Consider the following 11585-nt stretch of genomic DNA (forward strand, 5'->3'; position numbering starts at 1 on the left):
TTTAACACTTCTTGCACACTGTAAAACATTCCAGGCTCTAATTGAATGTTCTTTTCGAGGCGAGCGGTCATCCAAGGAGAAAATGATGGCTGTTTTTTTTTTCTTTTCATTTTGTGCTAAAATTACACCAGACAACGTCGTCCGCCTCTGCTTTCTGACAAGACTGAAATGAAGGCGTGTATCACATCTTCTCGAAATGCAACAGGCTCTTGTTAAAAAGTCCTGGATGTGCGTACCACGTTGTGACATGCAAACAACGCCCGCCGTTGAAACCGTGGACCAGATGAGAAGTTATTATGAGAGTAAAATTAAATCTTGACATTGTCCAGATGCTGTGTGTTCAAATGGCTGTCACGGTAGCAACCATTTCTAGTCTTTATTTAATGTACAGTGTCCAGAGCATAAGAAAGGGGGTGATTTCTGGGTCATAACTGGCGCAGCATGAAATAGATTGAAGAAAAGAAAATAGAAGTCTTGGGTTTCTTTTTCAAATCTCTCTCTCTCTCTCTCTCTCTCTCTCTCTCTCTCTCTCTCTCTCTCTCTCTCTCTTCTCTCTCTCTCTCTCTCTCTCATTCTCTCTCTCTTTCTATCTGCGTGTCTCGAGGCTGCCTGTGTGAATGAACTCACTGTCTCCAGGCTGATTCATCGTGTCTGCTACACTCTACCGCAGCAGAGGTTCACTGTGTAAATGTTTTTGGCCTTGTTAGCTCATACTGTCTACTGCATCCAACTGGACACTTAAAAGTCACACGAGAGACTGTTCGAATTCCACCTTAACTTGACATCTGAATGATAGTTTGTAACGATTTACGGGTTTGTCACTGGGAGGATAGAATATCTGTCGTTAAGATGTCGCCTGCTGTCGGGATTTGCGATATTTGACAGGCCAGGGGGGTGACCTCAATCTACAAAAAGCCATATTTTACATCCTTCCATTTTCTATAGGATTTTTCTTTCATTAGGTTTGCAAGTGAGCTATCCCAAATGACTCCAACGGGCAAAAACAAACAAGCATTTGCTCTCACGTTCACACCTATGAACGATTAAAAGTCTTCATCGAACCTAACATGCATGCTTTGGAAAACTGTGAGGAAGTGAGAGAAAACCCACAACACGGCGAAAACATGAAATCTCCATACAGCAAGGCCTGAAGTGATTTCTGCTCAACTGAGATCTTGCGAAATGGATGGGTATTTAAAATAATGAAACAGGTGGAACAGTGGATCAGCTGGTAAAAGTGTTGACCTCACAGTTCTGAGGTCCAGTGTTCAATCCCTGACCCGCCTGTGTGGAGTTTGCGTGTTCTCCCCGTGCTTGCGTGGGTTTCTTCCGGGCACTCCAGTTTCCTCCCACATTCCAAAAACATGCAACATTAATTGGACACTCTAAATTGCCCCTAGGTGTGATTGTGAGTGCGTCTGTTTGTCTCAATCTGCCCTGCAATTGGCTGGCTACCAGTTCAGGTTGTACCTCGCCTCCTGCCCGTTGACAGCTGGGAAAGGCTCCAGCACTCCCCGCGATCCTCATGAGGATCACCAGAGAAGAAAATGGATGGCTGGATAATGAAACATAAAATGGATCATGCGCAGTCAAAGAGATGCCATGGAATTTTGTTGGCTGCACAGATTAGCATTAGGCAACAACATTAGCTTCTGATAACGAGCGCATACTTTCTAGCTCAGTGAAATTGTCAAGGTGGTGGGGCTGAGGGGTATTTGGGTTTCACAGCGTATCCTCCTAATGCGTCACATCACAGTTCTGCACACAAACGACAAATGCAATTAAACGCCTCGGTGATGAAGGGCTGCCTGCATGAATGAAAATACAATCCATGCTGTCCTTACGTGTTCTTCACATTTCACAGTTGCTTGCTGATGAAATCCGACTCAGCAGCATAAGGTCCGCTTGCATGAGACAGCCCCCTTCCACTCAAAACAGGCTAACTTTGGCAAAACAATTAACAGTGGAAAGTGACTGTAATCCTCGACCTCGGGGTATTTTGAAGAAAGCGTGTCATGGAAGATACCTGGGAACTGTTTTAAATATTCATTAACTAGAACATTATGAGTCGGAAAAGGCTGGTGTGCCCTCTCTGGGTCGAGGATGGGATCCTGCCCCAAGTAGAGGAGTTCAAGTATCTTGTTCACGAGTGGGGGAAGGAATGGAACGAGAGATCAACAGACTGATCGGTGCAGCATCTGCAGTGATGCAGATTTTGTATCAGTCCGTTGTGGTAAAGAACGAGCTAAGTCAAAAGGCGAAGCTCTCAATTTACCAGTCGATCTACGTTCCTACCCTCATCTATGGACACCAGCTGTGGGTCGTGACCGAAAGAACAAGATCCCGGATACAAGCGGCCGAAATAAGTTTCCTCCGCAGGGTGTCTGGGCTCTCCCTTTGAGATAGGGTGAAAAGTTGGGTCATCTGGGAGGCCCTCAGTGTCGAGCTGCTACTCCTCCGCATTGAGAGGAGCCAGATGAGGTGGCTGGGGCATCTGATCCGGATGCCTCCCGGACACCTCCCTGGTGAGGTGTTCCGGGTATGTCCCACCGGAAAGAGACCCCGAGGACACGCTGCAGAGACTATGTCTCTCAGCTCACTTGGGAACGCCTAGGGATCCCTTCGGAAGAGCTGGAAGAAGTAGCTGGGGAAAGGGAAGTTTGAGTATCCCTGCTGAAGCTACTTCCCCCACGACCCGACCTGGAGAAGCGGTAGAAATGGATGGATGGATAGATGGATGCATGGATGGATGGAACATTATGTCTTACGATGAATTATCGAAAAATTTGTATATGTGGTGTTAATGTTACATGGGTCAATCTTGCCTATTGGTGACTTTTTAGTGTGGTAATCCTCAGGATTTTTTTTTTTTACAGATAAGATAGATGCCAAGTTTCATCTTGAGGAACTTGTATTGGTATACATCAAGCACCACCAAAAAAAATAATAATTTTGGAGTAAAATGTGGTGGGACGGTGGCGGCACAGCTGGTAAAGCAGTGGCCTCACAGTTCTGAGGACCCGGGTTCAATCCCGGGCCTACCTGTGTGGAATTTGCATGTTCTCCCCGTGTCTGCGTGTTTTTTTTTTCCCAAAAACATGCAACATTAATTGGACACTCTAAATTGCCCCTAGGTGTGATTGGGAATGCGACTGCGATTGGCTGGCAACCAGTTCAGGGTGTACCCCGCCTCCTGCATGTTGACAGGTGGGATAGGCGCCAGCACTCCCCAGGACCCTCGTGAAGATAAGCGGCAAAGAAAATGCATGGGTGGATGAATAGTAAAATGTACATTCTGTAATAGAATTTCCACCAAGTTAAAATGGAAGTCCTTTGAGATGACTCAATTCGAATACACACTGTACATTGTTTACACATGATTACACACAATCTGTGATAAAATGGAGGATGCATTTTATTCCCTTTAGGTAAAACATAAAAAGTCTTTTCATGGGGAGAGAAAATCCATTAATATTTACTAATGACCCAGATGTGGTTTAAGTCCAACAAGTAGACCTCCACAAGACTTTTTAAGCTTGTGGTAGCCCTGGGCGTAGCAAGGGACCCTCAACAGAGCGACACTATAAGTAGCATCCCAGACATGGGAGCCTCCTCCATGGCAACTGGTCTCAGTGCAGAGTGGGGGAGGACATAAGGGAGGGCCTCACCCATCTGGAGATGATGAGGATAAGCTCAGCGGACTGGCACATTCAATTCCCACTCCACAGTGACTTTTTTTTTTTTCCCAGAGAAGACGGAGTCGAGACAAATATTATGAAGGATGAAATTACAAGCATCTAGTCTACTTGTAGCTCCCTTGGCTCTTAAGCTTACGTCTTAAGCCAGTGAGGTGAGGATATACGTGGTTAATGGTTAGTAATATTTAAAAAAAAATTGCCTTCACAAAGATTATTTGATCTAACAAATATGTATAATATGACCAAAACAAACAGACAAAAACTGATTGTCATCTGCGCATATTGAATAGGATGTACAGTAAATGGAGATCATGAGATAGTGTTTTGCACATCTATCTCAAACTCAAAAGTCATGTTCTGGTCATGTTTGTGTGGATTTTTCTGGGTACTTTGGATTATTCCCATATACCTAAAACATACCTATAAAGTTAGAATGAATGAATTCAAATGGTCAAAATTGTCTGTAGGTTTGAATGTGAAAGTGAAGGTTTGTTTGACATTTGTGCCCTGCGATTGGCTGGCGACCAGTCCAAGGTGCACCCCGACTTCCATTCAGAGTCAGCTGGGATGGGCTTCACTTGGCAAACAAACCAAAACCAAAGCAGTCTGGATGGATTTTTCACGTTTTGTGTTGCTGCAAGCGCACATTCCAGATCGGATCTAGATTAAGCTTTGTTTGACATGACCATGTTTGACCGTCCATATACATATTTTACATACAAAGTACAGTATATTTTTATTTGTTACTCCCCAACAGGATACTCACCTTAAAAGCACACATCAACATCATGGTTTACATACTTTTATTTCCAAAACATCAATTTCCTCCGTCGAACCACCAACACACACACACGCACTGTTGCCATCCTTGTTCACAGCCTCTTCGCTTCCCGCATGGATTATTGCAATTCTCTCCTGTCTGGTCTCCCCTACAAGTCACTAAAAAAAACTTCAGCTTCTCTAGAACTCTGCTGCTGGTACTTTCACAAAGACGCTCCTCAGTCATCGTATCCCTCCAGCCCTGTAACTACTTCAGTGGCTCCTTGTCCAGTACCACTTCGAATTTAAAATACTGATCTGTACTCCAAGGCCTTTCATAACCTCACCCCGTTGACCTCCTTGCTGACCTCCCTCAGATTGCCGTACGCTCCAGCTCTCTCAGATCTTCTGTTCACTGTGGGGGACAAAAACTGAAACTATTAGGTAAATATTCATCCATCCATCCATCCATTTTCATTTGCCGCTTATCCTCACAATGGGTCGTGGGGAGTGGTGGAGCCTATCCCAGCTGTCAACAGGCAGGAGGCAAGGTACACCCTGAACTGGTTGCCAGCCAATCGCAGGGCACATAGAGACAAACAAGCGCATTCACAATCACACCTAGGGGCAATTTAGAGTGTGCAATTAATGTTGCATGTTTTTGGAAAGTGGGAGGAAATCGCAGTGCCCGGAGAACATGCAAACTCCACACAGGTGGGTCCGGGATTGAACCCAAGACCTCAGAACTGTGAGGCCAACGCTTTCCACCTGATCCACCGTGCCAGACGCAAATATTTACTTTATGTATTTGTCAATATCGCCAGACATTTGGTTGTATCATTTGAAGCCATAATAGCAACTACACGACGTAAAACTTACTCAGAATATAACAAGACTATAGATCCATGTATGACCATATTTATGTGATTGTTCTAGGAGTTAAACAAGGTAACTAAAGTATTGGAAACATCTCCACAATAAGAAACATGTTCAATCCTTGCCTGTGCAGATCAAACCTCAGCAGAATTTTTGATACATCTCTTGGAGCTCATTGGATCGCGTACCTAATATTGTGGCCACTGATTGTATTTCAACGCACCGAATAGTGGCACCATGATGACGACTCCAAAGTCACCTGCCTTGAATAGGATGACGTCTGTGGGCCTAATGAGTCATCGTAGCCGCTGGAAGCCCCCTCAAGTTGTGGATGTGACAGCTGCAGTCATCTGCCCGAAGAATAGGCATCTAGTGAGCGGTAATAAATTCGGAGATGGGAAGAAGTGTAGCTCTTTTGTGAGGTTCCTTTCTTCCTCTGTGTGGCTTTCACATGTGATTACCTGGACGAGAGAGACAAAACTAATCAGGCTTCAAAAGAAAGCGGATCATGGGGCGTCTTTGCTGAAGCAGTGCGACCTCAGCACTGATCTATTGTGACAATATCGTGATCTGTGAGCAACATTATTTTCCTGTTGGGTTTTCACTTTGCCCACATTGAGCACGGGAATTGATTCTACTTGGAGGTTCTGGTACACCTGGCCAAAGCACTTACAGGAAGTCGGGGGGAATATGGGGTTTGTAGCTGCTATACATCTTGCTTGGCTTTCTACAGCCATTTATTTCTTTATTTATTTTGTACATACGTGTAGTTCAATATCGGTTCTTGCACACCAAAACTATTCCAATAAAGTTGGAGGTATGGAATTGTCCCGAAATTAATCCCCGGGCAAAAACTTCGTTCACATTACTGTGTTAGTGCGGCTTATAAATACATGAAAATGAAAATGAAGGCAGCACAGTGGAGGACTGCTAAGCACACTTGCCTCAGAGTTCTGAAGACCCGGGTTCTAATCCCGGCCCTGCCTATTGTCTGAGGCGTTGTCATGGCACTGCCGTGTGCCGTGTATTTAAGCCTCGTGTGTGGTGTCACTTGCGGACAGTTCATTGTGTGGGTTTTGCGTGAATTTACGAGCTTCAAGTGAGTGATTTGCCTCGTTGCCACACCGCAGTGTTACTGTGCCACCATAGCCAAATATTTTCAAGTCTTGTTTTTTTCCATGTTTTTGCCTTGTAGTTATCCGACGTCATTTTCACATTTTTGGACCTTGCCTCCTGCCACGTGCTTTTGTGCCTTTGCCCTTGTTGGAATGTGAACCTGTGTACGACCTCCGCCTGGTATTCAAAACCATCAAAAACCATGTCACTGCCTCGGAGTCCTGCATTTGGTTCCTACCCCATGTCCCGTGCTCGTGACACCTATGTGGAGTTTACATGTTCTCCCTGAACCTGTGTGGGTTTTCTTCAGGTACTGCGGTTTCCTCCCACATCCCGAAAACATGCAAGGTAGGTTGATTGAAGACCAAATTGCCCTTAGGCTAATTAGTGCCCTAATATGCGTATGAATTATTGTTAGTTTGTATGTGTCTGCTATTGTTTGGTAATCAATGCAGGTGTACACCGCCTCACGCCCATGACCCTAGTGAGGATAAGCAGTACAGAAAATGGATGGATGAAAATGAATAGAACATGTAAGAGGGCAATTTTCCTGTTGTTACTGGAAACAATAAAACTCAAATGTGATGTCAGTTTCAACACACAGTTCGAAAGTACCATCTTGGATTTATTTTATTTGAAACCTTGAGTGTATTTATTGAGGAGAAGGCAGTCTAAACATGCGCTCAATGACACAAGCAGTTCTTGGTCCCTCGGTGTACAGTAAATGCTCCAGTAGTCGGCTGTCTGACTTTTATTGCCTCACTCTGTCACACGGTGCCCCTGTGGTTTCAAAAGGATACACACTCCTGCTCCCAATTACCAGATTCTTTCTCGGCAGGACACACCGTTCATTGTTGTCTACTGCGTAATGTTCCCAGCCAGAAGGTTCTGCAAGCAGAATGAAATTAGTTTGTAACGATTATTTTAGAAAACAAGCGAAAGGAATCTGATGTTTTTCCTATAGCTGTCTTTTTTGGGCCCTTCATATATGCCGATGGGTGGAAGGATGCATCACACCTGCAGTCGGTGTCAAAGTGGCGGCGGTAAAGTCATCTCAATCAAACCTGTTTAGACAGCGCTGTTTACACACAGCTGGAAAGCGTTAGCCTCACAGTTCTGAGGTCCCGGGTTCAATCTCGGACCCGCCTGTGTAGAGTTTGCATGATCTCCCCGTGCCTGCGTGGGTTTTCTCCGGGCACTCCGGTTTCCTCCTACATCCCAAAACATGCAACATTAATTGGACACTCTAAATTGCCCTTAGGTATGATTGTGAGTACGGCTGTTTGTCTCCATGTACCCTGTGATCAGCTGGCAACCAGTTCAGGGTGTACCCCACCTCCCACTTGGGATAGACTCCAGCACTCCCCGCCACTCTTGTGAGGATAAGCGGCTAAGAAAATGGATGGATGGACAGATGTTTACACACGCATTTGTGTGTGTGGGAACCAGTCAGAAAGAGTAAAAGTTTGTTGCAACTTTTTTTCCTTTCAAGGGTGTTTTCCTTTCATTTTTGCTGAATATGCTGGCTTTTCTGCAGTTGTAGTGCTGGAATATTACCATTTTACATTTCTTTTGTTTGTTTGTTTGTTTGTTTATTTATTGCTTGGTTGGTTTAATGTGGCCTTAGACTTGGCAGCAATGTGGAGAGTGATTAACATGTCATGCTTCTGAATTCAAATCTTTTTATCAGTCTTTTTTGGGGGTTTTTTTGCACAGTTTCCCTACTTAATGTTTGAGATCATCATCCAAACACAGTATATACAGCAAAGATAACACAGGTAAACATCAGGCCATTTTAGAATTCTGATTTTATTTATCAAGAAAATAAAGGCTGCTTGGGTCTGGCCCACCCTTAGCAGCAGCAACTTAAATCAAGAATTTTCTATTTTTATGGCAACGAGTATGTGGGTATTTTGGCCAACTCTTCTTTACAGATTTTTTTTTTTAGTTCAGTAACATTGACCGTAGGTTTTTCAAGCACACAGCCGTTTTAAAGTTATGACACATTATAGTGTCCAGACTTTGATTAGGCCACTCCAAAACCAGTATTTACTTATTTATCCATCCATCCATCCATTTTCTGAGATGCTTATCCTCACAAGGGTCGTAGGAGTGTTGGAGCCTATCCCAGCTTTTATTTATTTATTTACTGATTTATTTATTTATGTTTATCAAGACATTCAGATGTTGACTGGTCGGTATGTTTTGGATTATTGTCCTGCTGCAGAACCCAAGTGTGGTGCAAGGAATATATGACTGAAGATTGTCCTTTAGCATTTTCTACTTAAGCGCAGGAGTCATGGTTCCACCAATCCCAGCAAGTCATCCAGGTCCTGAAGTGGTTAAGCAGCCCCAGAGCACCACCACCATGTATGACTGTTGCTGTGATAGTCTTTTTCTGAAACCTTGTGTTAAATTTACTCCAGATATAAAGAGACACTTTTTGTCTCTTCAGTCCATAGAATATCCTCGTAAAGGTCTTGGACATCATTCAGATGTTTTTGTGTAGAATGCTTATTTTTGTCTGATTTACATTTGCTTTGATCTTAAACATTAATGTGGGGTGACATATGCAATTAAATGAGAATTTGATAAGGGTGCAAATAATTTTCACAGCACTGTATATAGCAAAGAACATATTTTTACACATTTTGTCTGTTTAAAATGTTATAAACTAAGTGGTTTGTAAAATGGTGACTTTTACTTTAGCCAACCTGCAGCTGAACCTCCTGATATCCACTCATCCATCATATATCATCAAAGGCACTCATCCATCATACTTCATCAAAGGGTGAGTATTTTATTTTTAATTCTTACATCACTGTTAACTTCTTAAATTATATAGGTTATGAATGAATAAATATTACTCATTTGTATCTATTTGTCACTCAAATTTAGCTGTAAAAGGCTCCATGATTCCCGCAACTCTAGTAAGAATAACCGGTATGGAAAATGAATGAATGGATGAATGTATTTGTATGAATGTTTGTAAATACTTTTCACCACCGCACCATTTGCTGGCAGGGAACTGCTCAACTTGCCCGTGCACAAAATGGCCACGTACAAAACACGTAACTTCCTAACAAGATTATTCTTATGCGTTTTTCCCAAAAACAACAACAGACCACTGCGGTAGACACGCCGGCTTCACGGTGAATAATCTCTTGTCAACATGCCTTCCAAGTAACAAACAGCCTTGAAATTCCGGCACTTTGCATGGTGGAGCCTTGACTAGACGAGTGAGTTGAAACAGCTGAAGTATGTTTGTAATCCTAAAAAAAAAAATAAAAACATCTACGGCACATGCTTATCTAGTCTATCTTATGGAAAAGCGTTTATAGCAGCCTAATAGACGTTTTTTCTGTACACATAGGCAACACCAGAAAGGGAGGGACTACAGTGTGAAAAAAAACAAGCTTTTTGCAGGTGTCCTACAGCTCGATGACTTCAGGTGGGGCACCTAACTCCCAGGGGTGGGGGGTTGATGTTCTTTAGGTGCTTTCCGTGAAACAGATGGTGAAGCGCAGACAATGAGTGGATGAGATAGACAAGCCAGGTAGAGATGGAGGAGGAGGAGCTGTGAGAGGTTAGCCTTCCCCCTCTCACCTCTGAAAACCAACTGGCAGGGCGGTGGGGGTAGGGCTGAATTGGATACATTTCCTTTTTCTTTTTTTATTTTCACTGGTAGTGTTTGTGAAGACACTGATCAAGTTCATAAATTCTCCCAAAAATGATAATGATTTATCAAGGTGGCGGCACGGTGGTGCAGCTGGAAAGCATTGGCCTTACACTTCTGAGGACCAGGGTTCAATCCCGGCCCCCCATGTGTGCAGTTTGCATGTTCTCCCCGTACCTGCGTGGGTTTCCTCCGGGCACTCTGGTTTCCTCCCACATCCCAAAAAGATGTAACATTAATTGGACACTCCAAATTGCCCCCAGGTGTGATTTGGATTGCGGCTGTTTGTCCCTATGTGACCTGCGATTGGCTGGCAACCGATTTGGGGTGTACCGTGCCTCCTGCCCGTTGACAGCTGCGATAGCCTCGAGCACTCCCGTGACCTTTGTGAGGATAAAAATCTAAGAAAATGGATGGATGGATGGATGGATGGATGGATGGATGGATGGATGGATGGATGGATGGATGGATTCAACAAGGTAGGAAACAAATACCAGGACATACCCCTTGCTATCATGTTCAAGTCAAAAGGTATACAGAGCTGTATTGACTTATGTTGGACGCGAAGATTCGCATTATACTATGATAAGTGGCACACATTTAATTTAATCAATTAATGAATTTGTCAACTTGGTGGTGTAACTTGCACTTGGTGTTGTGTCTATGGGCCACATACACAGAGTGGAGCATAAGAAGTGCTGCCTTCATGAGTGAAAATGCTTCACGGGCACTGGCTTAGTTGTCCATATTCTGGCTTCTGTTACTGCATGAAGAAACTGCTTGCTTTGCCCTATTCAATCACACATCTCTACCCCAGGTTGCTATGGTAATGGAATATGTAATCGCATTTGAGTTATATGGGCTGGGGTGTTGAGTTTTGTGTCCGGCTTAAAATTGAAAAAGAAATGCTTAGTGTCTCCTAATGAGGCTTTGCCCATATTGTAATATTTAATTGAAGACAAATGTTAAACCTGACTTCTGCACAAAAAGGGTCTCTTAATTGGCTAAGGAAAGGCCATCAGGCAGACGTTCAAGGTGATTATTGCAACTCTAAAATATTGGTATGCATTTTTTTTAATCAATACCTCATCATTTGTTTCTTCTCTTTTCCTTTGAATTTTAAGCTCTCCTTCCCAAAAGAATGTGCTTGCGACCAAAGGGTTGTGCCCCTCAAACTATGCCTCGTAACAGATGACCAAGTAAAAATTATGTGATCAGGGGGAAAAAAAACTGCATGAATTCCAAAGAAAGTTAAATAAATGAAGATAAGGAAGTGGGGCTATTTCTATGGAGTTGCAGGGTACAAATGGTCATCGTAGAAATTCTGCCAAAAGGTTACCATGCAAACAGGATTTGGGAGTAGTATAGAACAATGTGCTGAACATGTATTGTATTGAATAAAACAAATCTGATTACAATTTACAAATGTATCACACAATAAGAAACTTCTGATTTGATAA

At 43.3% G+C, this 11585-nt stretch overlaps 1 long non-coding RNA gene across 1 annotated transcript in view; it reads left to right on the top strand.

Annotated features, from left to right (window-relative positions):
- The window catches only part of LOC133498088 (uncharacterized), a 26868-nt gene extending 16343 nt beyond the window's left edge, over positions 1 to 10525 (top strand). The window contains exons 2-6 of the long non-coding RNA XR_009794184.1: positions 6760 to 6797; positions 8677 to 8819; positions 9159 to 9240; positions 9573 to 9688; positions 9823 to 10525. This is a non-coding gene — a long non-coding RNA (uncharacterized LOC133498088). The remainder of the gene's footprint in view (positions 1 to 6759; positions 6798 to 8676; positions 8820 to 9158; positions 9241 to 9572; positions 9689 to 9822) is intronic.
- The last annotated feature ends 1060 nt before the right edge of the window (positions 10526 to 11585 follow it).

This window comes from Syngnathoides biaculeatus, chromosome 3 (assembly GCF_019802595.1).
Source record: "Syngnathoides biaculeatus isolate LvHL_M chromosome 3, ASM1980259v1, whole genome shotgun sequence".
Taxonomy (NCBI): Eukaryota; Metazoa; Chordata; class Actinopteri; order Syngnathiformes; family Syngnathidae; genus Syngnathoides; species Syngnathoides biaculeatus.